The 24,755-nt window shown below is 52.5% G+C and overlaps 1 protein-coding gene across 1 annotated transcript in view; it reads right to left on the bottom strand.

The window, feature by feature from the left end:
- The window catches only part of SUCLA2 (succinate-CoA ligase ADP-forming subunit beta), a 753,371-nt gene that overhangs the window by 252,821 nt on the left and 475,795 nt on the right, over positions 1–24,755 (bottom strand). The window lies entirely within an intron of this gene.

Raw genomic sequence — 24,755 nt, 5'->3', positions numbered from 1 at the left:
AAACTCTAGCGCTGCAGGAGCCAAGCCTGCAGGTTCAGCGACGCCAGGTCGTGGTGGAAGATGGCGCCTCCTTCTCTGGAGAGAAGATCCGGGTCCGCCGACAGCTTGATGGATGGGGACGTTGACAAGTCCAGAAGGTCCGGGAACCAGATCTGCCTCAGCCACGCCGGTGCGACGAGGATCATCCTGCACCGTGACCTCTTGAGCTGGTTGATGAGTTGAAGCAGCAACGGCAATGGGTGGAACGCATACAGGTATAGGCCGTCCCAGGGGAACGAGAACGCATTGCCCATGCTTCTCGGCTGGGGAAACCTGCTGGCGAAGCTCTGGCAGTTCGCGTTCGTCGCTGTTGCGAACAGGTCGATTTGGGGTTTGCCCCATCGTCGGAAGAGTTGATCCACCTGATCCTGGCGCAGCTCCCACCCGTGACACGCGCGCAGCTCCCTGCTGAGCGAGTCGGCGATGGTGTTTCTTTCTCCTGCCAGGTGGAAGGGAACCAGGAACATCCCCTGGGCAACCGCCCAGTGCCACAGATCCTGTGCCTCCTTGGATAGGGCTGGGGATCTGGTGCCTCCCTGCTTCCATATGTAAAACTTTGTCGTGGTGTTGTCCGTGAAGATCCGCACCACCTTGCCCTTGAGCGACGGGAGGAACGATTTGAGAGCCCAGAACAGGGCTCGGAGTTCCAGGATGTTGATGTGTGGGAGCTTCTCCTCCGGGAGCCAGAGGCCCCTTGCGTGGAGATCTCCGGTGTGGGCGCCCCAACCTTCCAGGGAAGCGTCCGTCATCACCGTCTCCTGGTACGCCGGCGTCTGAAAGCCTGTGCCCGCCGTGAGGTGCGCTCGAACGCCCCACCATTGAATCGCCCGCCGGGACGTCTCGTTGAGGGGGACCCTGTCTTCGAAGGTGCCCGTCGCCTGCATCCAACGGGCGTCGACAAATTCTTGAAGAGGGCGCATCCGTAGTCTGCAGAGGCGCACCAGGTAGATGCAAGAGCACATCATCCCCAGGAGGGACTTGATGGACCTCACCCTGGCCACGTCTGTGGCTAGCAGGCGCTGCACTTTGCCCAGAATGGTCTTCGTCCGTTCTTCCGACGGTGCCGCCAGGCGCCTCACTGTATCGAGCTTCGCTCCCAGAAACAGGGACTTTGGGTAATTTATGGCGAATCCCAGGTCTGTGAGTAGCTGGACGGTCATCGCAGTGTGTTCGACGGCGAGTTCCCTCGTCCTTGAGCGGATGAGCCAGTCGTCCAGGTAGGGGTAGACGTGAATCCCCTGCAGGCACAGCCACGCCGCCACAGGTGCTAGGCACTTGGTAAAGACCCTGGGGGCCGACTTCAATCCGAACGGCAGTGCTCTGAATTGGTAGTGGCGTCCCTGGACGACGAACCTGAGGAACTTTCGGTGACTTCTGAGGATGGGAACGTGGAAGTATGCATCCTCTAGGTCCAGCGACGAGAGAAAGTCGCCTTCCTCCAGCTGTCCCAGCACATGCTGGAGGGTGACCATCCTGAACTTTTGTGACCTGATGTATTTGTTCAAACGAATAAGGTCCAGGATGGGGCGCCAGCCGTCCGTCTTCTTCCTGACGAGGAAGTACCTTGAGTACACCCCGGAGCCTCTTCGGAACAAGCTCGATGGCGCCTTTTCTGAGCATCGCCCGTACTTCCAAAAGCAGTTGCGGGACGTGATTTTCCTTCCTGGCCACAGGTGGAACGTGAGGGCACTTCTTCAGGAATTCGATAGTGTCTCCTCTTGCCAGGGTATCCAGCACCCAACGGTCGGTGGAGATGGACTTCCACACGCCGACGAACTTCGTCAGCCGGCCTCCCACCGGGGTGCTTCGGTGGGGGCCAGACGCCACAGCCGGTTCAGTCCTGCTTGGAGGTGGTGGCCTTGCCACCCTGGCCACCTTGCTGACGGCGAGGCCCTCCCTGCTTGCCGCGACCCCTTTAGGCCTCCTGAGACGAGGAGTGTGCCACCTGGCGGTAGGACGGCGAGCCACCGCTGGATCCCTTGGAGGCACCCTGTCTGCCTCTGGAGCTCCGAAAAGGCTGTCGTTGCTGAAGGGCTCCTAGGGCGCGGGCCGTCTCCGTGTCCGTCTTCATGGCTTGGAGGGATTCATCCACCGCCTTCCCGAACAAGTTGCTGCCGTCGAACGGCATGTCCAACACCCTGGTCTGGACGTCCTGACGGAAGTCGGTCGCCCGGAGCCAACCCCGTCGTCGTAGGCAAACTCTGTTGCTCTGCTGGCGGAACCCGGTATCGGCAATATCGGTTGCCACCGTTCTGCCGTGGTCCGACGCCACCTCGCCCTCTTGCAGTATCTCCAGGGCCTCGGACCTCTTGTCGTCCGGTAGGAAGTCCAATATGGGGGCCAGCTTAAACCAGAGCTCTCTGTCGTAACGGGCCACGATCGCCAGGGCGTTGGCCGCTTTGATCGTCATCGCCGCCGACGAAATGACCCATCGCCCGATGGCGTCCAACTTCTTTCCCTCGCCGTCCGGCGGGGAATTTGACGTTGAGGCTCCTGACCCTGCCGCTTTCTTCTTCGCCGCCGCCGAGACGACCGAGTCTGGCGTTGGCTGGGCCCTGAGGGACATGGGAGCGATGTCGGGGACCCGGTACTTCTTCTCGTACCGGTCCCGTTTGGCTGGTGCCGTGGAGGGGTTCTTGAGTACCGACAGGCCCTCCTCCCAGATGTCATCGATTAGAGGCACCGCAATGACAGTCTTCCTCTTGGCCTCCTGGCGCTGATAGAGGAAACCTTCCTTTTTCTGCTCCTCCGGGCAATGCTGGAAAAATTTGGACGCCCTGGCGATCATGGCGTGGAACGAGCCAATCTCGTCGGGCGGAGAGGCCCGTGCGACGGGAGACGGGAGACCCGTTCCTTCGTCGTCGCCGTCAGAACCCGTCGTCGAGCCCACCGCACCGTCCTCTCCCGACTCGTGGGAAGATGAGGAGGGAACTGCAGGCCTTACGGGGGCGAGCGGAGGAGAGGGTTGGGTCCTCTGTCGTTTGTTCTGAGGACTTCCCGACGGGCCAGGTTGCGGGTCCTCCGGCCTGGGCCGTGGTAATCTCGTCCTTATCTCAAAGCATAAGGACTGGATCGCAAACAAAATGGCAGCCGAGCTATCCTGAGGCCTAGGTTCCGGCTGCGCCGGAAGGGAAGGCTGCTCTTCCTCGCCGTCTTCCTCGGTTATCTCCCGAGGATCTTCCTTGCGGGATCGAACCCTCTCGAATTGGACTTCGAGATTCCTCACGATCTCGGTCAGTTCCCCCTCCGAGGCTGACTCCGAGCTCGAGGAGGCTACTGTGTCCCCCCCCTTTTTCCATCACGGGGGCCTTGACAATGGGCTGAAAAGAGGATTCCATCCTTGGCGGCAGGGAAACTCTAGTCCCGGAGGCAGTCTCCGCTGGCGGGGTCTCTGCCGGCTTGGCCAGAGTCGCCGCGATCGCCTCGATAGAGTTCTTTGCCTGCTGGGTAGGGGCCTTCACCACCTTAGGTGCTTCCTGGGCCTTCTCCTTAGGGGGAGGGGCGGCGCCTTGCTCCCCCTCTCCCAAGACCGGACGGGCTTCTCCCAAAGCTTACCCGGGGTCTCGGACTTCCTTTTCCCTGAACCGGAGCGTTGGCTCGTGGTTGACGGTGCCGGGGAAGGTGCGCCCTGCCTGGCGACCGAAGAGCCCGACCTTTCGGCGCTCCCGGAGCCAGCAGACTCACGGCGCTTGGCCTGGTGTTGGGCCCGGGGCGCCCGCACAGGACTTAGAAGCCCGCTCGGACCCTTTCTTCTTCTTCTCACCCGTTGAGCCCTTCACCAACCAGCTGGCGAGACGGGATTGACGGTCCCTCATGGTCCGCTCCGACAAGTTCTTGCAGAACTGGCAGTCCTTCTCTACATGAGTCTTGTCCCCATGGAGACAGTAGAGGCATCGCAAATGTTCGTCCTCCTTAAACACATCCTGCAACCCGGGCAGCTGCGAAACAGCTTGGGACCGGGTGACGAACTCGCGTCCTGGGCCATCTCGAAGTAGGCCGCGAATCTTCTGGAATCCTCCAAGAAGTTGACTCGACGAAATCTTCACCCTTGAGCGGCGTAGGAAAATCTTGCAACGGGTCCCCGTTAACGGGAGTAGAAACGGTGGAGCTGGAGGCTCGATTAACCGAAAAAATGTGAAAATTCACCTGAAAAAGCGTGAAACACGCAGCAAAAGCTCGAGAGCTAAGCACGAGGACTCCCAACACTTGAACGTGCGGTAAAAATCTGAGGATGGCTGCCAGAGGCGGGGCTTAGGGAGAGGGCAGTCATTGGCTGTGGTCAGTATGACACAGAGATCAGTGATTGGTTAATACTACGAAAGACAGATCAGAAACGAAACTGATACTGATTTTTCTTTACCGAGGATTCCCAGCCTGACGACGGGGAATATTCATGAGCATGTGAATCCATGCCAGACCCCATGCTGGAGAAATTAGTTTAAACAATGAAAACGAGGCTAGATGAAGTCTTGCAAACCGAAGACGGTGGCAAAAGCCTTCAATGAGGTAGCAGAAATGAGAGGACTCATTAAGAGTGTTATGGCCAAGAATATTTGCAAAGTTGTTTGCGCAAGAGTAATGTTTGCATTTTAGGGCTCAGAGTCCAACAATCTAGGTCCCTTAGAGCTATATGTAGAGCAACTCTTTGGAATTCTTAATCCCCAAAAAATGTTACACAATGTTCATTATTGAGAGAGCACAGAGTTCCAACCAGAAGACCTTTCACAGGTATGCCTTCGAGTCCCACAAAAGGAGATCTAAAAAACAACGCAAATCAGTTTCATGTGTTTGTGGATATTTCAACAGCTGTACAGGCAAAGCGAAAGCAATTCTACAACCTAAAGTATGCACTGAGAGAGGGGAACATTAAGTACTCTCTCTTTCCTGCTTAACTGCAGGCTTTGCATGAAGGAAATGTGCACTTTTTCAAAAAACCTAAATTAGCTGACCACTTTCTGGACTCTCTAAAGCCGATCCGGAGGAGGAAAACATTGACTGTGAATACGGAAGAGAATCGAGATGCCTCCATGTCCATAGAATCCTGAACACAATATCTGACCGATAGGGAGGCAGAACTGAAGTTCAATAGACCAGGAGGGCATGGAATGCATTGGATTGAATCCATTAGGAGATAAACACAAGTCGGGGCATGAGCGCATAACTCACAGCTCATGGAGACACCACTATACATGGATAAATAGGTCCTGTCCAGTTGTGTTTCTATCCATTCCTGAACCGCAATAATGGAAGGACAGTGTTGGTTGGCTGGGCTAAGTGGCTCCTGTGTGTATTCTAGGAAGGGGCTGGTTGGGATATGTCCACTGACAATTTGGGGTCGCCAGTGAGGGTGGTGGGTGTGCCTATTCAGTTGTAGGTTAAGCAACAACAACAAAAAATAAATAGGGGAAGTTAATCTAACGCACAAAGTATTCAGCAGGAAGGTCAAATGATATGGAGAAGCATGAAAAAAAAACGACATAGCAAGGTGATTTCTGAGGGAAACAGTGGGAATCCATCCAAGCAATTGGGAGTATGTGGGGTACATTTACCCACTCAGCAGAATTCCCCTAAATCTCCAAGCTGCATTTCAACAGTTACAAGCAGAATGGCAGCGCTGGCTCCTTTGAGCACCATTGCCTTGCAACAAAACTGCGTTTTGCAACTACAAAATGATGGCGGCACTGTCTTGCCAAACACCTATTGGGCAAGATGGAACCGGGAGCACACAGAGAGGCTGCTAGTGTGTTGTCTTCCATGCACAAAGGAAGAGAATTGAAAAGCAGCGCTGCTTTATTGCTTGCTCAAAATTTCCCATTGGGGGGGGGGTGTGGCCAACTGCGCGATGCAGTAGACGAACAAGTTACTTTCTTACCTGGTAACGTTCTTTCGATGGGATGGTCCGACGACGTATTCCATATCTGACATGTAATCACCACAGCTGTGCTGCTTCGGAAACTTTTTTCGGCGTCTGAGTCCTGCATCGATTACGTCGATGCGCCGTCGTCGAGGACCACGTCCGACGTCATCCGATGTGATAAGTAGGACGCACGACGCCCGTAGCCTCAGTTGTAGTTTTTTCCCCCCAGAACGTGTGACTTTAGTCAACTGCCAGTCAGACACAAAGCCTTGCGGAACGTAAGCTGCAATCGCAAAAGAAATTCTGCAGCGGGGAAGGCAGGGCGGGAGCGATATGGATATACGTCATCGGACCATCCCATCGAAAGAACGTTACCAGGTAAGAAAGTAACTTGTTCTTCGAGGGGATTGGGTCCTCCGACATATTCCATATCTATGACAGACTCCCAAAGCAGTACCATAGCAAGGAGGAGGGAAATAATTTAGAATCAAAATTTAGAATAGCCAATCAAATAGCAGAGCAAAGGACCGCCTTGCCAAAGGCCAGATCCTGTCCTCGGATGGAATCGAGGGAATAGTGACGTACAAATGTATGTACTGAAGCCCAGGTGGCTGCATCACAGATATTGCGAATAGGAACACCCCTCTGCAGGGCAGTAGATGCAGCCATACCCCTGGTAGAATGGGCCCGCAAGCCAGCCGGTGGGTCCTTACCCGCCAAGCGGTAACACTCTGAGATGGCTAAAATAATCCAGCGAGACAAAGTCTGTTTCGTCACAGCTTGCCCCAAACGCTTTCCAGCGTAACCAATAAAGAGTTGATCGTCCACTCTGACCCGGGACATGCGTGAAACATAAAAGCTTAAAGCTCTCCTAGGATCAAGCCTATGGAGCCTCTCCTCTTCCTTACCAGGATGCGGAGGAGGATAGAATGCCGGAAGAACAACCCTCTGGGTCAAATGAAATTCCGTCACTACCTTCGGAAGAAAAGAGGGACGAACTCTAAGGACAACTCTGTCCTTGTGAAATACAGTGAAGGGTGGCTTAACTGAAAGTGCCTGTAACTCACTCACTCTGCGAGCGGAAGTAACCGCAACTAAAAACACAGTTTTCAGAGTTAACAGCCTCAAAGGGCAAGAATGTAAAGGCTCAAACAGAGCACCCATAAGAAACTTAAGAACAAGGTTTAAATCTCAACCGGGCACCAGGAAAGGTGACGGAGGGAACACATTAGTGAGCCCTTTCAGAAACTGTGAAATTAAAGGGATTTTAAAGTAAGAACACTCTTCAGACGAGCGCTTAAAGATGGACAGCGCCGCCAGGTAACCTTTAATGGTACCCACTTGCAAGCCCCTGTGGGCCAAAGAAAGTAAAAAGGACAGAACCATGGGGATGTCACATGCAAAAGGATCCACATTCTGAACTCTGCACCAGTCGCAGAACTTACGCAAACGGCAACGGTACAGAGTCTTTGTTGCTGGCCTTCGGGCCGAAAGCAACACCTCCATCACGTCTTCAGGGAGGTCCCAATCCTTACACCTCAACCTTTCAGAAGCCAAGCGTGAAGGTTGAGGGATCTGACCTCTGGATGGAGAACCTGACCCCCCTCCCGTGAGAGCAGATCGTCTCGGTAGGGAAGACGACGTGGAGGGCAGATGGACAAGCCGAGAAGGTCCGAGTACCACGTCTCTGAGCCCACGCCGGAGCAATGAGGATCATCCGGGAACCGAACTTCCGTAACCTCTGCAGCACTTGCGGGATGACGGGGACTGGAGGAAACGCGTACAGCAGCGGGAATGACCACTCCACCACAAACGCGTCTCCTAAGGCTCCTTTTGGAGGAAATTCCTGCGAGCAAAACCTTTCGCACTTCCGGTTGACACTGGAGGCGTGTGATGCTGGAAATGCATCTGAGGGACAGGGCTTCTGAATCCTTGTCCTTTTTCTGTTTTTACCGTGTGTTCTGTTATGTTTTCTGCCCCAGAGTCCATGTGGGACTCCTGGCAGTGCCGCTCTCTCTTTTGGTTTGGTGAACAGACCCATGGGATACCCTTCTGGCACCCATGGGTAGGGGTACAACCCTGTGCCCCTAGTGTATGTTTTTGGGCACCTGTGGGTGGCCCCAGAGCAGGGTATGGGCTGGTGGCAGCTCCGTGCTGAAATTGACAGGTGCTCTGGGTGTCCTCCATTTTGGGATACCCAGGCCCTGCCATTGGGATCTGTTGATTCCTGATAGGAAACAAGATGGCCCCTGTGGCCTCTTGCTTTCTATTGCCTGTTATCTTGTTTTCCCAAAGTCCTGGGAAGCCCTGTCTCTGTCCCTTCCCCCTGACTGGCTGTTGGGTGGAAGTTCCATGAATGGTATTGTTGTGAAGGCCCAGCTAGACTGACTGGAGCCTTCCCAGTGACTGTATGTTGTGGGTACCTCCTGTGGGTGGGACCTGGGTGAATGGAGTGTGTGACCAATATACACTTCTTGTTGTGGTTGTCTGGTTTCTGGCATGAGAGACAAAGACTGAGACAACCCTGCCCGAAACTTGCCTGAATACAGTGTGTAGTGTTGAATGGCTTGGTACTTGTCCCAATCCACATTTCTTGTTGTGAGTGTCTGGAAGGGAGGAGTGTGGCCTGAATGCACTATGTGCCTGATTGGCTGACTGACTGCATGAATGCCCTGCAGTATGATTGGCTGCTGAGTGTGTGCCAGCAGCATGGATGAGAGAGAGGATAGTATATCTGGGGACCTCTCACCACTGGAAAAGTGTTCAGAAGGGACCTTTGGTTGAGAAGCGACCATTGTGCTCCTAAGCAGCCAGGGAGCTGAGTCTCCACTCTACGAGTAACTGGAACTGCTGATCCTCGACGTCCGGCTGGAAGAAGAAGACTTGCTGTGGCATTTGCTTCGACCGATCTGAAGGCTGACGAGATCGTCGAGGGCTGACCCGAGAGAGGACCTGGTAAGGCGCCCTCTTCCCGTGCTCCGAGGGACCATCGAGCACCGCTCCATCTTCACCGAAGCGCCCTGGAAGACAGACCCTCGAAAGGCTGTCGACCCGAGACGGGACCGCTGAGGAGATCGAAGTGAAGCACCCGGACATCGACGCCGTCGAAGTCCATTGCCGTCGACCAGGGTTCGCAGGTTTGTGTAACCGCTGGAGGCCCATCGAAGTTGTGTTGCCCAGCCGTGGGAACCACTTGACGCCGTGCCGCCGACGACCAGTGCCGTCCGCTCCTTTGCCTAAGAACATTCAATCGAAGGACTCTCTCGACCGCATCGTCGACCGCTTATCCTGCCGGAGAAAGTCGAGGCCGACCAACGCGCCGAGGAGAAACCTGCCGGTGGGTTTCCCGCCACCCGACGACCTCAAAGACTCGGACGACTCGACGCCCTTGCTGGGCTCCCGTCTCTACAATCTTTGCGGTCCAGAACTATTGTCATCGAGGTGCCCCGCACACCTCCGCCTTGCAGGACGCCGACGCCCCGACGCCGACGAGCACCGCTCGGACGAAGCTGCCGCCTCTTCGACATCGTTCTACCTCGTTTGTCGACGGACGTTCGACGCCCCGTGCCTCCCGCTTGAAAGGGAAGGCATTCAAGAAGGGCCGTCGATTCCCCGTCGCCGAACAGCGAGTTCCTCGACGGTTGTCGACGCCTCTTCGAGGAGCTCGACTCCACCAGGTACATTGGGGGGGTAAAAACATTATAGGAGAGAATAAGACTTGCAGAGCAATATATGGACTGGGCTTGTGCTATATCTTTCTTTACAGGTTGCCCAGGTGGGGGGATCTCCACACAGAACTATGCCCAGTGGTAGGGGCCAGTATTCTGCCTATTGCTCAACCATCTTATTTTCTCTCCTCTCTCTATTGCTGGTTTCACTCTATTGGTCTGTGTGACATTGTACAGTATTGTTCATGCACTTCAATGAGATCTAGGGTGGTACCACTTTAGGATTGTAAATATTTGTCATTGTAGATTTTGCCGGAGTACAAAGTGAGTTATGATGAATGTACATAACCTTAACTATTGATTATATAAAGACTGTGTTCTAACCAATACAGAGTGTGGAGATTCCTTTGTGGGGGCTTGGGGATACACTGTACTTAAGAACCAGCCTGCATCACCTCCTGAGAAGCTAGGCCTTGATTGCTCGACCATTGCTACCGAATAGAGAATCTTGGCTGGGGTCTCCTGTGCCTCTCCTCCACCATATAGGGAGCGGAAGTACAGACACCCCCCGCCGGTCGTTGAGGCCCGTCTCTCACAAGGCGAAGAGATCCACTTGAGGGGTCCCCCACAGGGCGAAGATCTCCAGGAGAATCTCCTGAGCCAACTTCCACTCGTGAGAGATCGCGCTCTGCCTGCTCAGAGCATCCGCCGTCACGTTTTTGTCTCCAGCCAGATGAACTGCTGAGATCGAAACTTCCTGCTGGATGGCCCAGAACTCGAGCTGCATCGCCTCCCTGCACAGAGGAAGTGACCCTGCCCCCCCCCCTTTTTGTTGAGGTAGTGCATGGCCACTGTGTTGTCCGTCAGGATCAGGACACTCTTTCCTCGCACAGTCGGCAGAAAAGCCTTCAGGGCTAGCCTGACGGCCCTCAGCTCCAACAGATTGATATGGAGTCTGGACTCCGATGGAGACCAACGACCGCTGACTGTCAGCCCGTTGGCATGAGCTCCCCATCCCGCGAGGGATGCATCCGTCACGATCGTCACCTCCGGCCAGGGAAGCCAAAATGGAGCCCCCTTCATCAAGTTGCCTTCGACGGCCCACCACAGAAGGTCCCGGGCGACCGAGGGCGGCACCTGAACCGGGTCCGACATCCTGCCGGAGGACTGTGACCATTGCATCTTGAGCCCACTGCAAAGATCTCATCCGCAGGCGAGCCTCTGGCACCAGAAGAATGCAGGATGCCATGAGGCCGAGCAACCTCAAGAAATCGAACGCTGGGAGCGTCTGGGCATGCTGAAACTTGTGCACCATCTGCTGAATGTGAAGAGCCCTCACCTGGGGAGGAAAACACTGCCCCAGGGAAGCGTCGAGCACTGCTCCGATGTACTGGAGCCGCTGTGTTGGCGTCAAATGGGACTTCTTTAAATTGAGGGAGAAGCCCAGCCTGTGAAGGGAGTGGCAGGTGACGGACAGATGATCCAGGACTTGCTTGGGAGAGCTCCCCCTGATCAACCAATCGTCAAGGTAGGGGTAGACGTGAATCCCCCCTTGCCTGAGATGCGCTGCCACCACCACCATGAGCTTGGTGAAAACCCTCGGGGCGGAGGTCAATCCGAACGGCAGGATCCGAAACTGAAAGTGCGAGTCGCCAACCGCAAACCTCAGGTACTTCTTGTGCTTGGGATGGATCGGCACATGGAAGTAAGCATCCTTGAGGTCGAGTGACATCAACCAGTCCTGAAGCTGAAGGGCCTGAAGGACTTGAGAGAGAGTAACCATCTTGAACTTGTCCTTCCTGAGGAGTTTGTTCAAACCGCGCAAGTCCATGATGGGTCTCAATCCCCCGTCTTTCTTAGAAATCAAAAAATAAGGGGAATACCATCCCTTGTTCCTCTCCGCTACAGGCACCAGTTCTATGGCGCCTTTCTCCAGCAGGGCTTGAATTTCCTGGGCAAGGAGCGGATCCGGACTCTGCAAAGAGAGGTTCCCCGGTGGATTGTCGTGAGGCCTGTGCCGAAAGGGAAGACAGTAGCCGTGGGTTATGATCTCCAGAACCCACACATCTGAAGTAATGGCTTGCCACTCTACAAGATGCTGCGCCAGCCTTCCCCCAACCGGCGAACCATGGGACATGGCCTCATGACTGAGTGGGAGCGGCTGCAGCGTTACCTGAGGGCAAAGAGGCAACTGCCCGAGCGGCCTTGGCACCACGGGTACCCTGTCGTCCACCTCTGGTACCCCTGCGTTGGCCTCTTTGACTGCCAGCTCCTCTCGCTTTACTGAAGGAGTAATAGCGAAAGGAACCACCCCTCCACTGCTGTCCCCTAGGACGAAAAGGCGGAGGTTGGCGAACTGCAGCGCCCAACGACTTTGCTGCAGCTTTTGAGGTCTGCAACCTCTCAAGGCTCTCGTCAGCCTTGCTGACAAAAAGGTGTTCACCGTCAAAGGGCATGTTGAGGAGCCGGGACTGCACATCAGGAGAAAACCCCGACTTCCGCAACCACGCAAACCTGCGTATCACGGTGCTCGCCGCCATGGACCTACTGACGCATTCAGCTAAGTCCAAACCCGACTGAACGGACTCACACATGGCATCCTTACCATCCTGGACCATAGCAAGGAAACCATCCCGTTCGTCCCCTTCGGGAATATGTTCAGCCGCTAACGCAACACAGTTCCACAGAGTGTGTGTGAAACGAGACAAGGCACAAATGGAGTTGGCCGCCTGAAGCGCCATACCACCAGAAGAAAACACTTTCTTCGCTCAGCCATCAAAACGTTTGTCGTCCCTATCAGGAGGGATGGTAGGGTACGACGCCTGCTTTGCCGGTGCCATGGCCGCCTGCACCACCAAACTCTCCAGAGTGGGGTGCCTGGTCAAGTAGCAGGGGTCGCTACTGGCTGGACGGTATTTCCGCGACAAGGATCTGCCCACCGCCGGGAGACTCTCCGGAGCAGTCCAAGCCACCGCCACCCTTCTCTGTAAAGCCATATGGAACGGCAGTACCGGGTCAGTTGAGGGACCAACATCAAGGATGTCCGTTAGATCATCCTGCACAAACTCCCCTGGGGGAGCAGACCATCCCAAGTACTCAGAAACCCTAGCCATAAGGCGCCGGTACGAGGAATCGGCATGAGAGCCAGGCTCAGGCCTACAAAACTCCACCTCCGGAGAGGTGTCCAGTCCACTGGCATCATGCAGTGACTGCCTCAAATCGTCAAACTGATTATGGCCCGAGACAATTTCATCTGGAACTTGACAAGGAACCAGGCCATCAGAATCCTCATCCACCTCCGAAATATATTCCAGGTGGCGAAAAGAAGGCACACGAGAGTGCTTGCTCTTAAACAAAGCCTTCCTAGAGGGTTCCCCCGTGCCACGGGGTACCTTCGACACGAAAGGCGTTGATGGCGTCGAGCGAATCGGCGCCGGCGTCGAGAGAACAAGCATCGGCGTCGACGAAATCGGCGTCGACGTCAGATGCAGCGCCGCCAGCATCGGCGGCGTCGACACAGCCCTCGAAGCCGGAGCCCCGAGCGTGCCCTTCGACGACCTGAGCGTCGACCGCCTCGACGACTTCCTCGGAGCTGGAGCCTCGAGAAAGCCTGTCGACGCCCTCAACGCCTCAGACGTCGATGTCTTCCTCGAAGACCTCACAGGTGCACACGGTCTCGAACGCGTCGAGGACCGGGACCTGGAACTGGTACGTCGAGAACGAGTCTCCTTGTCCGAACGGGACCTCTCCCGTGACTCGTGCCGACCACTCTTGCGAGCGGTGTCTCTCGAACTCTCACGACCGACCCCACTCGGGGGCGCGGACGGCTTAGTACCCTGCGATTCAAGAATCGCCAGCATTTTCTTCCTGAAGGAAGCCCATTCCTCCGGCGTCGCACGGCTGGTGGGGTAAGCGACGTGCCGGGCAGAGTCCTCCGAAGAGGACCTGGAAGACGACCGGTGTCGGCGCTTCCGAGAATGCCTCGAAGAGGCTGAGGAGTGGCGAGACCGACTCCTAGAAGGAGACCCACGAGACTTCCGACGATGACGCGGAGAGTCACCCCTCAAATCATCCGTCGAAAGCCCCACAGACTTCGACTTCTGGGGCTTGGACACCCGACCTACCGACAACTTCTTCTTACGTTCGCGTAAGGCTTTGGACGTGAGCAACTGGCAGTCGATACAGTCATCCGTGTCATGGGCCTCCCCAAGGCACCAGATGCAGGCGTCGTGCAAGTCCGTCACCGACATCTTGGACCCACACTCCCCGCACTTCTTGAAACCCGGACGCGGGGTCGAAGACGAAGTAGAAGACATCTTCACACAAAGGATTTTCACAAAAACGAACAGGTTTCGAAGAACCGAGAAGAACAGAACTCCAAAGAGTCGAGGCGTTAACCGAGATTCACGAAGCAACACGTTCGTGGAAAAAACGGAACTGAGGCTACGGGCGTCGTGCATCCTACTTATCACATCGGATGACGTCGGAGGAGGAGGTGCTTGACGACGGCGCATCGACGCAGGCGCCGAAAAAAGTTTCTGAAGCATCACAGCTGTGGTGATTACATGTCATAGATATGGAATACGTCGGAGGACCCAATCCCCTCGAAGTGTGCCTTCGGAGCTCCTGCGGCCTAACATCCTGTTACAGACCACCTGGAAGTATCTGGTGACCCCCCAAAGCAAGACCCCCGGTAGCTGACACCCAGGGGCACATCTGGGGCGAATCCCAGCCCGAAACGCGCAGGGGCTTCAGGACCAGGAGCGAGGGAAAGTTACGCCGTTGCGGCTCAAGGACAAACCAAGAAGGCCGCCGGACCATCAGGCGCACACTAAGTGGGGAGCGGAGCACCCACACATCCAGCGGTGACCACAATGGAGGCGGAGCTCCGGTGCACTGGCGGGAGCTGCGAGCGAGGCTCCTGGAGGAATCAGAGAAGGGACCGCCGGCCCTGCTCCGCCCGGACGAGGACAGAACAGTGCGCCGCTACGGAGACCCGTGCGCTGCGAAGGCGGCCCCGCCGGTGAGTGACCCCCCCCCGCCCCCCGAGTGACCACTTCAGGGGCTGTTGGACCACTGAAAGTACAACAGGTGTTAGAACTGGCGAACACCCCCGGCACACCACAGCAAAACTCCCAGCGTCTGTGGCTGGGCCTACACACCCACTATCACGAGCTCACCATCCGGCTCTGTGCCCTCCTTTTCCCCGCCGGCTGGGGGGGTGCCTAAACCCACAGGGTGTTGGCAACACTTACCGACTTGTGCGACTCTTTGGTGAGGCTGGGCCGGTGTGTAACAGGACAGTACCCAAGATACAAGGGGCGCCCGGGGGGCCCCGCGGCGGCCATGGGGAAAGACAAAACTAGAAGGCCCACCATGCAAAACAGAATCGACCAGTACACAATGCCTCCATCGCAATCTCCTGATACTCAACCGTTGCCATTGGTAGAAGTGGACTCTGCATCTGGGCTCTCCCTAAGAGACGTCATGGCAGCCATAGCGGATTCCCGCTCGTCGGTGGAGCAGAAGATGGACGGAATCAGCCTGGATATGTCCCTCCTCCGACAAGATCTCCAGAAACTGTCAGCACGAACGGGTGAGACAGAACAGCGTATTTCCAACACGGAGGATGGGTTGCACGCAATGCAACAACAACTTCAAGGAGTCTCCGCCAAACTTAAAACTCTGGAAGCCAGAGTCGAGGAGGGGGAGGGCAGGTCCAGGCGCAATAACATTCGAATTCTCGGTATCCCTGAGAAGGCCGAAGGTCCTTGTATGGAACCTTTCCTGGAGCAGTGGCTGATGGACCTCTTCGATCAGCGATCCTTTTCCAAATTCTTCTCGATAGAGAGGGCATACCGAATGCCTACTGGCAGACCAGTGCCTGGTGCTCCGCCGCGCACGGTGATAGCAAGGCTACTAAACTATCGGGACCGAGACACGCTGCTGCACCTAGCACGAACCACCTTTAATGGCTCCAAGATAACCTTCTTCCCGGACTATACGCGGGAGGTCCAGAAGGAAAGGCAATCCTTTGAAAGACTTAAAAGACAGCTCCAAGCGATGGGAGTCAAGTACGGCCTGCTCTTCCCGGCCAAGCTGAAAATATATCACAAGGGCACAACGGTCCACTTCAACGACCCGAAGGAGGCTTGGCGATGGGCAGAGCAACACATTGAGGGGGACTGGTCGGCGCCTCGAACCAACAGGGGCAGAAATCCTAGACCGTCGCCGGACCATCCTCTGGAGCCGGACAGGCCACCCTCACCGAACCAGCCGGCAGAGGCTGGAGATTGAACATGACTGTTTTCTGCGGATGGGTCTGTCCCCACGAGCGGGGGCACGACCAAACTGTTGCCACAGATGGCGCGGGTGTGCCACCAAGCTACTCTAAGTCGTCTATGTCATTAATAATGTGGCTTGCGGGGGCATATCTCCATCGCACCTGGTAAAGGCAACAGGCCCCCCCTCCAATTTCCAATTTCTAATCTCTTTAGCTTTAATGTGAATAAGGGTTTGTAAGGCTAACACCTTACACTTGTTGAGGCTCAAGATGTTGGGGCTACAGGTACTTCGTGTTGGGGTGGAGTATGGGGAGGGGGAGGGAAGAGAAAGTTCTAATAAGTTCTTTGTTACCCTAGGAGCAACGCGTCCCCGCGGGCTCCGAAATATGTTGAGGTTCAGGGTAGGACAAGGCTACAGATGGTCCAAGCAACACAATACTTGGCACTTCAGACACACACTGCAATACAACACCATTGGCAGAGACACCTTCCTCGTAAAACACCTGTCCAACTATTTACTACAATCTCTGGATGGCACCCTCACAACCCCAGTCGATCCCGACTGAACGTCCCAAGTCTCTCAAGGTGCTCACCTGGAATGTAAACGGGATGGGCTCTGCGATCAAGAGGCGCTTGATTAAACAAATACTCAGTAGACACTCCCCCGATGTGGCCCTGCTATCCGAAACACACCTAGCGGGCTCGAACTGTTCTTACTTCCAACGCACTAACTACAGGGCTGCTTTCCACGCGGGATACACGATGGGATCTAGGGGTACTCTCATTCTCATACACAAACGTGTTCCTTTCACCCTCCAATGCTCGGAACAAGACCCACGAGGCCGTTACATACTGATCCTTGGTACGTTGTGGAATGAGAAGGTCGCCTTCGTCTCGGTGTACTCCCCGCCCGGACTGGACGAGTTGACTGCCCTCATAGGTAAACACCAACCTGACAAGCTGTTTCTGGGGGGAGACTTTAATGATGTCACATGCAATTCCACTGACCGAACACATCTCAGACAACGCAACCCGGACACCCCCACGAAACTATCTAACTTTGCGTCAGCCTTGGGTTTGGGTGATGTATGGCGAGAGTTGCACCCGGACGCTAGGGGGTACTCCTTCCACTCTGGTGCCCACGGCTCCCTTTCCAGGATCGACTATCTTTTTGTCCCACACACGGACCTCTACAGGGCACTTGCGGCGGATTTTCTCCCCCGGGGCATCTCAGACCATTCGCCTCTACTCGTGGAGATTTGCGCACAAGGCGCTTCCCCCCCCTAGGACATGGAGACTAAACACTTACTATCTGGGTTTCCCTGAGCTTGTTGACCACCTCACTGAAGTCTCTACCGAGTACTTCGAAATTAACGATAACGGAGAACAAGATCCGGTGGTGATCTGGGAGGCCTATAAGACCGTTTTGCGGGGCGCCTTAATCTCCTGGGTGGCAAATAGAAGGAGGGAGAGACTCCAAGATATAACGAAGGCGGAAGACGAACTGGCCCAATGTGAGAACGAGCACATCCTTGACCCATCCCCGCAGACCCAACTCTCCCTTAAACGTGCTACTCAGCGGCTCCGAAACCTCTTATTAGACAATGGCAAACAAGCCCACTGGGACTCCAGAGCCATAATTTATGAGCATGGGGACAAGGCTGGTCGATTGCTATCTTGGTTGGAGAGGAGGGATAAGGGTCAACGATGTGTTCGAGAGATTGTCACCCGACGGGGTGAGAGGTTCCAGTCGGACGCAGAGAAGCCTTTGCCCAATTTTATGAAGCACTTTACCGGGGCCCGACCTCGCGGCTGAACCCATCCCTCCTGAACGACATAATATTCCCAACTCTATCAGTGCAACAAAAAACGTGCTTGGACTCTTACCTCTCGGAGACCGAGGTGGCTGAAGCACTAGCCCAGCTACAGACCGGGAAAACGCCAGGCCCGAACGGGTTCCCAGTCGAAACATGGCAGAAGGTGGGGTGGGGGGGGTCAACATAGCATCTTCCCTCCACAAAATGTTACTGACGGCCCGGGAACAAGGCGCTCTCCCGCAAGACCTGTGTAAGGCTACCATCGTAGTCATCCCTAAACCTGACAAACCTCAGGAGCAGTGTGCCTCCTATAGGCCAATCTCGCTAATCAATGGCGAGGCTAAAGTCCTCGCCAAGGTCCTGGCCAACAGGTTACAACCGGTGGCTGATACCCTAATACACCCGGACCAATGCGGCTTTATGCCACACAAATCGACCCGGATGAACTTGCGCCGACTTCACTTAGCGTTAGAGAGGGCCCCTACTGTTGACAATCTGCTTGCCCTTCTGGCAATCGACTTCGAGAAGGCTTTCGACTCGGTCCGATGGGATGGCCTCTGGGAGATCATGGCACGGATGGGCTTTGGGGAGGTGTTCCTGGGATGGGTGAAGCTGCTATACACAAACATTTGGGCGGAAGTCAAGGTGAATGGATGGACATCTCGCTCCTTCCGACTGGGCAGGGGCACACGGCAGGGATGCCCCCTCTCCCCCCTTCTCTTCGCTCTGGCAATAGAGCCATTGGCCATATGGTTTCGTCAGAGCACATCCTGGGTGGGATTCAAATGGCCAGAGGGTCACGAAGATCGGATATCCCTATACGCTGACGACCTCCTGATATACCTGGGAGAGCCTAGCCGAACCTGCCCCATAGTGACCCAGATTCTTGTCCATTACGGGGAATTTAGCGGTCTAAGGATCAACTGGAAGAAATCTGTTTTCTTCCCGGTGAAGGGAGGGGGACAGCCCGACCCAAGGGAATGCCCATACCAAATAGAACAACTTGCCTTCCGATATCTCGGGATCTGGATAACAACGGATCTAACTAGTTATAGCAAGCACAATCTCAAACCAATCCTGGACCGATTCTCTAACGACGTACAACACTGGAAGCTTCTCCCCCTGCCCCTCATGGGCAGAGCCGCTCTCTTCAAAATGTTGGCCCTCCCGCGATTCCTCTACGTCCTTCAAAACGCTCCTTTGCAGATCTCGGGGGCTGAATTTGGCCGGGTGGAAACCCTCCTTAGGCAGCTCTTGTGGGGCGGAGGGCAGGCGCGTATAGCACTGGCCACATTTCAAAGGTCGGTATGGGAGGGTGGGATCGGAGTGCCCCGCCTTCAGACCTACATGGCCTCACAACTTGTGGTGATCAATGACCTACTACACGGGGACCGGGAACTACCCCATATCAAAGCCGATGTGGCTGCCATGCACGACACCGATCCAATACAGTTATTGTACCAAGCCCCTCCTAGACCATCCCCACCAACAACAAGGGCACAGATTACCACCACTTGGAAGAACGTACACAAGTTTGTGGGATGGGGGAACAAGATATCAGCGGCGCAGCCCCTATAGCGAAACACCAACCTGAGAGAAATTGCGAGGTTTGAACCTTCGCCATCCTGGGTAAGAGCTGGGATTCAGAAAGTGGGGGATGTCCTGAAAGACTGGAATCTTGCCCTGTTTGCGGACCTACAACACAGATTTCGGCTCCCGGACACCGAGAGATACCATCATATGCAAATGTCCCACGCCCTAAGAGTCCACATAGCGACAGAAGACAACATCCCGGAGTACTCACCTATAGAACGTAACATTTTCCCTGAATATATCCCCTCCAAATGCACATCCATCCTTTATAATGCCATCACATCCTTCGCGACCCCTGAATTGACCAGTTTAAAAGCCAAGTGGGAAACAGATGTAGGGGGATATCGACCCCGAGGACTGGATACGGGTATTAATGCACCCACGGGAAACTGCCATCTCCTCGAGACTCAGACTGGTGCAACTTAAAATACTGCACAGAGTGTACTACCCTAGAACTGCACTGTTTGGGTGGAAGAAAGCAACAAACCCGAACTGTCTCAGGTGTGGGGACGAGGAGGGGATCTTCTTCCATATTCTGTGGTCCTGCCCCCGCATCCAAACGTTCTGGGAGGCCTGCTGTCGCGAACTGGCCCGGGTACTCTCCAAAACAATAGAACTTGACCCGAAGGTCCTACTCCTGGGAGTACCAGGGGAGTACGAACTGAATAAATGTGAAGAACTGTTACTGCACACGGCGGTCGCCCTAATGAAGTGAAACATTGCACAGAAATGGGGAGTCCTGGAGGCTCCGACAATGGAGCAGTTGGCGCTGGACATGGACACATGTGCTATGTTCGAAAGACGGATCTATAACGCAAGAGGCTGTCCTAACAAGGCCTCTAAAATATGGGCGGCATGGGAGGAGGGAGGGCCCTGAAGGATAGGGACTCGGGGGACGCTGGTTTGAACATTTACACTGTGAATTGTAGTTGTGTCCCACAAGAATGGTGATCTAAGACTTACTATTACTATTGCTTAACGGGCTGTGTCAGCCTCATTTGATGTAGCTGCCTCTTTCTTTTGTTCCTCTCCCTTGGTTTTGGTTGTTTTGTCTATGTTATGACTAATTGATAAATAAATGTCTTACCAAAAAAAAAAAAATTCCCATTGGACAAGGAAATATTTTACATTTAAAATTATGCCGTTCTGATGCTCTTTTCATTTGTTCAACATTACACTGCTTTTATCCAGTGAGACCCTGCTATGCCCATCCATATTCAGATTGTGCTCCAGCAGAAGAGAGAAGTATCACTGAATGACAGGCTGTTGCAGGCACCAGAAACTTTACTCTCAGCCTTACGCAAAAACGTTTGACTTTTGCTAGAAGTGTCAAAAATAAACCCTTCAAAAGAAACCCTAGCTCTCTGTGCACATGTCAATTTCAGGGGACATTTGCCTTGAACATACTGCTGGGTAAGAGAAACTGACTATGGCTACAAACAATATTTGGAATCCATATCGGAGAAAAAACCCGAATTTTAAAAGGGACATCCCAGCAGAATTTGCGTGTCAAATGTGCTTTCGCAAAAGAGAAAAATGCCTGTTTTAAAAGTACAATGTGATTAAGGCCCTGTCCTTGCCCAGAAGTGTAAGAGGGGTTTGGGTAAAATCTAGATAATGTTTTATTTTAGCAGACGTGCTTCAGATTCAGCACAAAATAAAATGAAATAAATAATTAAATGCATTGGCTGTACTGGGGAACCAGTCAAACAGGTTTCCTGCTCAGTTTACATGGACATTTGTGTGCTGACAACAGGAGTGGCCTCTCCCCAAAAGGAGGCACAAAGAGATTCTGGGACACATACGTGTTACTTGCTGCCCTTGAAAACTTTGAATGGCCAAGAGGAAGAATATCACACCCCCATCAGACTTCTGTCTGGGCTTCAGCTTGAGACAATAGATTCTGGGACACCTATGTGTTACTTTTGGAAGTGACACCTACCAGTCACCCAAATTGGGGAAACTCCAGGGCAGCCCAGGGCTAAACTGACATTTGGCTGGAAGAAAAAAATAATGGTCCCAGTTGGAGACAGAGGCCAGCCCATTTTGGCTCAAAGATTTAGGAATAAACTTTAAAGACTGTTAATTCTATAACCGGACAATGCAGTAATGCAAGTTTAAAGGTTGTTTTCGTGGCTTTCAAACAAGATATCGTGGCTGTCCATAGCATTTATGGGACGTAAACGCCAGGAGAATGTGAATCATGGGGAAAGTACATATTGTGGAACGTTAAAAACTTACAGAAATGTGCCCTATTATAATATGTATATATGCCTAACATTGTGGGATTTTGGGTGAAGCGGTTCCCACAAAAAAACGCGAAAAACGAATAGAAGGCAAAATAACGTACAGACCTGGGAGTGGGAACACCATGCTCTGTATGAAATATACAATTTGCCTATATATTTTGCAAAAGTGCCACACCTGTATAAATGTGTGATTTATGTTAAGATTGATTTTAGGCAAAAATGACTGTGGGATGGCTTTGCACCTCATAAAACACAACCCCATAAACTGAGTACCCTCCTGGAGGAGGCAACCAACATATGCTGACCTATCCGATTCTTCGGGGTAGGTCTAGCTTAGTCCTGCCCAATAATAAATCTGGTGAATCACCCGCCTTATAAAAAGAGGAAGCTGACAGAGACAGGGACACTCTTCTGAATTTTCCAGCGCCTGCGTATCCAGACATTCCAGATCCACCCTGCAGATTCCAGACTCCACTGCCAGAAAAGGGATAGTTGGTTCAGGCCCTCCTTTCCAGGCACAACCACCCTTCATAACTAAACCCTGTAACAAATTCCCACTAACTCAGGGAGAAGGGGGGAAAAGATGTGGCACCCTTTTGGGAATATCCTGTGACCAGACCGGCTTTTCGCCCACTACCTGCACGCCAGCTGTACCCTTGTAATCCAGTAACCAGACAGGCCCAGCTGTTGTTCTGCTAGGACAGTGCGCAACCTTGCTGTGACCAGAGCCTTTTGAGTCCAGAACACGGTTGACTGTCCCAAATCCCAAACTCAAGTGCGGATTGATTTCCCCATCGCATAGCAACACATAGCCTACCCCATCTTGATACTTAGTATTTGTCCTACTCTCCAAGTAATCCTATCCATACCCCGATATCTTGTTTAAAACTGTCAGAATTCTTTGTGCATCCTGTCCATGATTTCTAAGCATTAGCGCCAGTCTTCTACTCTACTCTGTCTTGCATAGATCCTTAGTCATATTTTGAATAAATTAAGTAATTCCCACATAGAGCTGAACGCGGGGTGAAATGGTTACGTTGCAATGAACCTTGGAGCGTACTGTGTCTTTCTTTAACAATCTAGTCTTGATAATCTAGTTTAAGTACAACTTGTTCTTTCCTTTTTGAACCGATTTTCTCTTTTAACTGCTTTATTTTACCGAATCTTTCCACATTGAACATCTCATCCAGGGATTTAGCTATAGTCACTCTTTCACTTCCCTATTGTCCCTGTGATGTGCATCTATCACCCATCCGAAAAACCGCATTCCGATTCTATGTATTTCAACCGTTTAAAAAAAAAGTTTTGACATTCAAAACTGAAAAGTGTAAAATGCTACTTTTTAACGTGTGATTTGGCTGCACTGTGGTTTTACTTTCAAGTTGCGCTCTGAACTGTATACCCTTTGTTGATACCTTGCCTTGTAGTTGCTAGTGATATTATATCCCTGATACTGTGATAAATCATATTTACCTCCTTGATTCAAATGCACATTAATTTAATTGTCAATTCCGAGTGTCATTTTATGCAATTGCAAAGGGTTTTAAAATCATTTTTTTCCTCTTATTTTTTGAGGTCGGATTTTGATTCTGTTTGCTGCATAGTATCCCTGAATCCTTGATGCTCCTTCCCATCCACTCAAAATTCGATTAATTGGGGTTTAAGGGAACATTGCAGGGGGAAATCTTAACTCGGGTGCTATCTACCCAAAAGAAAAAGCTCCTATTCATTTGTGCTTTGGTTATGCACTTGTAAGAGGTCAACCAAGTGTATTTCATTAGTTTACATTGTAATTAGCACCCCATTGGTAATTGCTGCCCAATATTCAAACTGTGATTTTCTTTGAACTTAAAATAAATAAATATTGTGTTTCCACCAACCGGCCTGGTTCATGGTCCATTGTGACCCGGGGTATTTGAAAAAGAGGGTGTGATACAGGTTGGGTGCCAGCCCAATTCGAATTCGTTGAAAATAAAGAAAAAGTATTCTAATTGAGCGCTACATTTTAGGCTAAGGGCAAGAGTCCTGGTCCGGTGTGACACCCGATTGGAATCCTTTACAAGTAGAATCTATGGAATTAGCATTTATGATAGGAGTAGAGATATGACAATTGGACAGTACAATGGGGAATGGCAAGACGCTTAAGGAAACGACTAAGAACAATGCACTCACCTGGAATGTCAGGGAGTAGTGAATCAGATGAAGGCAAGGTTTTGCTTTATAAAGACTTTCTACAAGAGATGCTCTTGACGGAGGTAACAGAGGCTGGGTTTTCTACGAAGAGGAGATGCCACAGATTGATCCTCGTTTTCATAGTATGCCAGGGGGTATCCATATTAGTTCATTGCTCATTAAACTTTAAACTACCTGATATGAATCAAGACGTGGAAGGTCAATTTCTCATGGTGATGGGAGAAGTCAGTGGATGTTACATTACCTCTAATGCAAGTTATGCACCAAATACAAACTTATTATGACTGGGTTGCAGAGCAATTGAATGAGTTACGCGACAGTACAGTTATTTTGGGAGGGTTGGGGCGATTTTAATACTATTTTTGGTCCAGATATGGACAGTCTCTCCCCGGTCCAATGCCCCATTCTCTAGATAGGCATTAGACTTAGTCAGATATGTCAGACATTTGGGTTAGTTGATGTTTTGAGAATCAGGCACCTTAAATTAAGAGACATTACCTTTTACTCCACGGCTCATGCATCGTCATCCAGGAAAGATTTAATTTTGGTAATGGGCAAGGCAGCACAGTGGGTTGATCAGTCTGAGGTGCTGTAACATACATTATAAGATCCTGCTCCAGTTCAGATAACAATGCACTTGCCGATAAGTATGTTTTATACGACAGGATGAAGATGCAAGACGCTCTAGACAGTGTTTTTTAATGAATCTACAAAGAAATCGACTTTCTACAATAAATGAAGGGTTTGTAGTCTTCCAAAATACACTATGCGAAAGCGTTACATCAGAGGAATCTGTACCTCTAAAGAACTGGAGATCCCACTGACCATAAGAGCAGAGTGGAGCAAACATGAGGAACGCTTGAAAGAACTGGCGCGTCTTTATGTAGATTTCTAGGACCCCTCCGTACTAGCCGACATAAGCTCTGCAGGATTTTCATGGGGCCGCAACTAGGGAGGTGAAATATTGTAACCACTGGATGGTTGTTCGGCAATATGGGAACATATATATATATATACATATATGGGATACATTACTCACCATAATCGTATTTCTC

This window comes from Ambystoma mexicanum, chromosome 7q (genome assembly GCF_040938575.1).
Source record: "Ambystoma mexicanum isolate Mex_15411 chromosome 7q, UKY_AmexF1_1, whole genome shotgun sequence".
NCBI lineage: Eukaryota > Metazoa > Chordata > Amphibia > Caudata > Ambystomatidae > Ambystoma > Ambystoma mexicanum.
The sequence above is the reverse complement of the archived record's forward strand: the minus strand, read 5'-3'. Positions and strand labels throughout refer to the sequence as shown.